The sequence below is a fragment of the Tenrec ecaudatus genome, chromosome 6 (assembly GCF_050624435.1).
Source record: "Tenrec ecaudatus isolate mTenEca1 chromosome 6, mTenEca1.hap1, whole genome shotgun sequence".
In the NCBI taxonomy this organism is placed as follows: domain Eukaryota; kingdom Metazoa; phylum Chordata; class Mammalia; order Afrosoricida; family Tenrecidae; genus Tenrec; species Tenrec ecaudatus.
The window spans coordinates 121,524,466-121,530,616 of NC_134535.1; the positions used below are offsets into that span (position 1 = coordinate 121,524,466).

General features: G+C 40.2%; 1 pseudogene; it reads left to right on the forward strand.

The window, feature by feature from the left end:
* Window positions 1-1,629: 1,629 nt before the first annotated feature.
* LOC142450302 (solute carrier family 38 member 6 pseudogene) lies at window positions 1,630-3,486 on the forward strand (annotated as a pseudogene).
* The last annotated feature ends 2,665 nt before the right edge of the window (window positions 3,487-6,151 follow it).

Genomic DNA, 6,151 nt, shown 5'->3' on the forward strand with positions numbered 1-6,151 from the left:
GTAAGTAATATAATCACATACAGTTGTTTAAAATCATAGAGGGAAGCAATGATGCATTGTGAAAATACATTCATACAAATTGGAACCCTTAGTCATTGAGTTCCCATCTCCACAGGCAAACATGTAATTAGTATTTTAGGACTTCTGAAATAATCTAGTAAGGTATAGATGTTTTTATCATACTTGTGAAACCAAGTGTTGCTAGGTTCCATTGTGTTGGTTCCAACCCATAGTGACCTAATACAAAATAGAAAGAACAAAACAATAGTCTTTCCTCTGGACCAATAGCCAAAATAATGAAAAATGGATAAAGATTAATGTTGTTAAGGATTTTATTTTGCTTGGGTCTGCACTTATTTTTTATGTAAGTGGCAGTGTAGAAACGAAGCAAAATATTAAGTTTGGCAAATGTGCTTCACACATCCTCGTTAAAGTTTTGTCGTGAAAGGATGTAGCTGTGAGGATGAAGGTTCATCAGATGCAAGTCATGGTATTTACAAGCATCTCATGCGCAGGTGAAAGGTTTCAGATAAAGGAAGACAATCCAAGTAGACTCAATGCTTATAAACCATGGTGCTAGTGAAGATCACTGAATATTCAAGAAGAATAAACAAATCTGTCCTTGAAGAAGGACAGACAGAATGCTCCTGAGAAGTGTGCGTGGTGTGAGACTTGATGTTAAGCACCTTTGACATTTTGTGAGGAAAGATCGAGACCTGGCAAGGGCATGAAACTTGCTAATGTACAATGGCAGCCTCAACGAAGAAGACCCTCAAGGAAATGCATTGACAAAATGGCTGCAACAATGGGCTCAGATATTACAAAAATTGTGAAGATTGTACAGGACCAACCATGTTTCATTCAGTGTGCTGTGAACTGGAAATGATTCCATGATACATATCAACAATAACAACAAATATATTCCTTGATATTTAAAACAAACACATCGATGAATGTGGTGTAACCTGCATTGGCAAAGCTTTGAACATGTGTCACACGCAACCAGACATTGGAAGGAGTGTGTCAGTCAGCCTGGGTGCTCATGAAGATAGACTTGGGACACCAAGGTCTACTGGCCTAGCACCGTTCACTAATAATACATCTCACACCTACTTTAGTAAATGGTCAGTGCGGTTCTAAAAGCCTGTGAGCAGCAATCTAAGGTGTATCAAGAAAAACAATGAATGTTGAAAGATATATGGCACATATGAGTCAAACAGACTAATGAATGACACAAACCTAAACTCTACAACCCAGAAACAAGAAGTATTAGATGGTGTTCTGATACCACAAGCAGTTGCTTTGATAAGGATCATAGAAAATCCTATACCAAGACAAAGAAAAATGTGCAGCAAACCCAAAGTCATAAAAGAGCAGGCTTATGATAAGATAGAGAAAGATTTCATCATAAGAAATCATTCTTAATGTGTGGAACTAACTAGTCATTCTTCAAGTGTGGAACTAACTCATGCCCTTGCTAGAATAATGAGCTATTTAAAATAAGAAAGCAGCCTTTATGCAAGGACAAATTGGAGACGTAAGAGAAGAGAGGAGAACAGGAGACCCAGGGAAGAAGTAGGTAAGTGAAAGTACATTGACGGGGCCCCGCCCCGGCGCGGCTGAGGACGGAGCGCTCGGGTCCCGGCCGCAGACGGGCTCGGCAGTCGGCGGCCCCGAACATGGAGGCGCCCTGGGGGACCATCAACGTGGACCGGGGCTGGTATGTCTCTGCCCAGGAGCCTGAAGAGGCGGAGGCAGAAGAGGCCAGCCCGTTGCTAAGCAACGAACGCCATGCCCAGGGACCTCGAGGTGTTTCCTTTGGTTTCTCTGTGTTTAATTTGATGAACGCTATCATGGGAAGTGGCATCCTTGGCTTAGCTTTTGTTATGGCGAATACTGGCATCCTTGGATTTAGTTGCTTGCTGCTGATGGTTGCTCTCCTGGCTTCTTACTCAGTCCATCTCCTGCTTAGTATGTGTGTTCACACAGCTGTGACATCTTACGAAGACCTTGGACTCTTTGCATTTAGATTGCCTGGAAAGGTGGTGGTGGCAGGCACCATAATAATTCAGAATATTGGAGCTATGTCATCTTATCTTCTAATTATTAAAACTGAACTTCCTGCAGCTATTTCAGAATTTTTACCTGGAGACTACAGCGGATCTTGGTATCTTGATGGACAGACACTACTCTTAATTATTTGCATGGCCATTGTGTTTCCTCTTGTGCTTCTTCCCCAAATAGGCTTTCTTGGCTACACAAGTAGTTTATCATTTTTCTTTATGGTGTTCTTTGCGCTTGTGGTGATCATTAAAAAATGGTCCATTCCTTGTCCTCTGACATTAAATTACAGAGAGGAATATTTCCAGATTTCAAATGCTACAGATGACTGTAAACCAAAGCTCTTTCATTTCTCCAAAGAGAGTGCTTACGCCATACCAACCATGGCATTTTCATTTCTCTGCCACACCTCAGTATTGCCCATCTACTGTGAACTTCAAAGCCCGTCCAAGAAAAGGATGCAGAATGTAACCAATGTGGCAGTCGCTTTAAGTTTCCTCATTTACTTTGTAGCTGCCCTCTTTGGCTACCTGACTTTTTATGACAACGTGGAGTCAGAACTACTGCGGGGTTACAGCAAATACTTGCCGCATGACGTGGCTGTCATGGCTGTGAAGTTGTGCATTCTCTCTGCTGTGCTTCTGACAGTCCCTCTCATCCACTTCCCGGCCCGGAAAGCGTTGATGATGATTCTCTTCTCCACTTTCCCGTTCTCATGGATCCGCCATTCCTTGGTCACACTCGCACTCAACATCATCATCGTTTTGCTTGCATTATATGTTCCTGACATTAGAAATATATTTGGTGTGGTTGGGGCCAGCACAGCAACCTGCTTGATTTTTGTATTCCCTGGGCTGTTTTATCTTAAGCTCAGCAGAGAAGATTTTTTCTCACGGAAAAAGCTTGGGGCATGTGCTTTGCTCGTCTTTGGAATTTTGATTGGAACTTTCAGTTTAGCACTCATCATTTTTACCTGGACTAATAAATGAAAGAAGTTTTTTCCCGTGTTTTATGAAGAGACACTGGGACTGAAAAATCTGAAAGCTGAGCTGCCTTTTTTGGACCAAGATACTCCCAGGCAACTTGACAGCCCCATGGTGGAATGGAAAAAGCCCCCATTTGGGGATCAGAACAACTTGAGTTCAAATGTCAGTGACCTCACTTACTGCTTCACCTCCCTAAGCCTCAATTTTCACATCTATGAGTTGAGTTGATACTGTAGATCAGTGGTTCTCAACCTTCCTAATGCCATGACCCTTTAATAAAATTCATCATGTTGTGGTGACCACCCACCTTAAAGTTATTTTTGTTGCTACTTCATACCTATACTTTTGCTACTGTTATGAATCCTAATGTAAATAAATATCTGATATGCAGGATGTATTTTCTTTGTTACATAATTGAACATAATTAAAGCATCGTGATTCATCACAAAAAAAAAAAAAGAAAGTACATTGACGGGATTTAAATGGATGATTTGTAGCAAAATGTGCATGGATTGAGAAGGTAAAACTGATGATCTTGTCCGTGAACTTTTACATAAATCACAGTAAAAATTTAAAAATATATGTGGTGAGAACAAAAACCATGACCAATAAAGAGTACAACTAGTGGAAATATATAAATCATTTACTATTGGGAGATACTCCAACATGGTTCAAATATCTCCTCATGAAAATAGTAGGAAAAAATAAATAGAGTTATAAAATATCTGCAAAACAGAAAAATTAACAAGATCCATTGGCATATATAGAAAAGTATATTCAGTAATTCTCAGAGGACCTGAAATATTTTGAAAATGGAACTTTATTTTCCATCATAAAGAAAGCTTTGAAAGCTCAATTTCAAAGATTGACAGAGTTAAAAATATGTCCACAGACCATATTGGAATTATGACTGTGATCAGTAGCAGAAAGATAATCAGCAGTTTTTCAGCTGCCTAGAACTGAAGGAATACATATCTTATAATTCATGAGTCAAAGAAAATATCAAAAAGCCTTTTGTTTTAACAATGATGATTTTTACAACAAATGAAATCTCTTGGGACAGAGCTTTCTACAACTTCAGGATATAGTTAAAGTTTTAATAAATGATCTAAAAGAAGAGAGATGGAAAAATAATAATGCAAATCTCTCTCAGATGAATAAAAAATCGGAAGCACCTTAAATACAGAGAGTAAACATGACAACAATTGATATAATAGAAATATGAAAGAGAAATATGTCTATCTTTCTATTTACATTGGAGAAAATGAAAGTCAAAACGCCATGCTTTGATATAGTACTCGAATTCATAACTGTGCCAGAAATAAACCAGAATGACAAGAGAGATCATGAAAATTATCTGTTTCAGGCGTGAAATTAGGAAATTCATTATGATTTTGCAGCCTCAAAAAAACAACAAAAATATGAGTAGAGAAACCAGTTGAGGCCAACTCCTGGTGACTTTATGTCTGTCAGTGTAGAACTGCGCACCTTAGGGTCTTCAGGGATTGAATTTTTAGCGTTCTCTCACTAAGTCTTTCTTTCGGTTGACCTGAATCACTGCCCTTTAGTTAGCACCTGAATATTTGAAATATTGGAAACAGTCAATGTGATAGCTACATACTCTCATGTCAACTTGAGGGTATGAAGAATGAAGGAATGGAGTTTAGCCTGTCAATCAGGTCGCTGTTTGATTGCAGGGTGACAAGATAAAATGGTTCTTTAGAGGCCAATCTCCCCTTGACCCTACTTCCCCCCAATCGCACTCTGTGTTGAACTTCCAATTGACAAGCCCTGAAGACATATGCAGCCACACTAGGCCTGTGAGAGCCCTGGAGATGCTTCCATCACCACTGGATCCACAAGACTTTGCACCCACTGCCGTGATCCTCATGCATTTCACATCATTACACATGCTGTGTGAGTCCGAAAAAGGATTTATGGACTAATATTGGATTTATGGTCTTGATCTGGACTGGGCTGGGATTCTTTTAAATACACCATTACTCCTTGGGATTCAGTCTGGCTGGTGTTCTTTCAGCCTCTTGAATGGTTACCTGATTTTGATTTATTAAGTTGGGGAAGTTTTCCTCTAAGAATTCCCTTGCTATTTTCGGCGTTGATATCTTTGTTGTGTCTTGTTCGGTTAGTCCAATTATTCCAATATTGTTTCTGTTCATAGCATCAGACATGGCTCTCAAGTTTTCTTCAGCTAATTTGATTATCTTGTTTGACTGCTTTCCTCGTTTGGTGAGGTCTGATTAGTTATCCTCTAGGTCATGGTGTGCTTCTCTGCCTCCTGAAGCCTATTGGCAAGGTTTGTCACTTTGTCACTGGATTTTGTTATTTAATCCCTTATGTCTTGTATTTCCCTCTGGTGGGTTACCTTTATCTCCTCTATCATTTCATCTTTTATTCTGCATTGCTTCCCTCATATCCTTTGTCTTCAAGCAGCTTTATGAGAATTTCTTTTTCTGTTAGGTCAATATGTGCTTCTTCTATGCACATCTTTAGGTTCCTGACTTCTTCCGGCATTGTCTTCTGTTTTTCCTGCTTTTTTGTTGAATCTGTTAGGACTGGTTGCTGTGTACATGTTGTTTTAGAGGCACCTGGAGACATCTTCTTGAGTCGAAGAGCCCTGGTCTCTCTCTTGGGGGATTCCTATGAGTATTACTATGAACTACCTGCCAGTAGCTGTACGGAGGGTTCAGGCTATTGCTATATCTTCCTGTGGTTTCACTCTTGTCTTAGCCATCCAGTATTCCATTACTTGGAATGTGTGTTGGATATTCCCTTCATGTGACACTAGTTGGGTTGTTGTGGGCCCATGAGGATGTTGCTTCCTTGACCAATCTCTAAGTAAGCTTCACAGTTCTTGGAGCACCTTGGCTTGCCTGTGGTCATTTCCTCTATAACCTCATTGCTGATGAGGGTGTGTGGATGTACCTTCCTTGTTGTAGAGCTCTGTAGCTGGTAGGGTAATTACTGTAGACAGAGAGATCACCTTGGAGGATGGGTGCATGTTCCTGCAGTAAAGTGGATCCCCACCTTTGGTGGTCAGGCGTTTCTCCCAGTCACTTTTAGGGCTTTGGGATCTAGGATGGGGT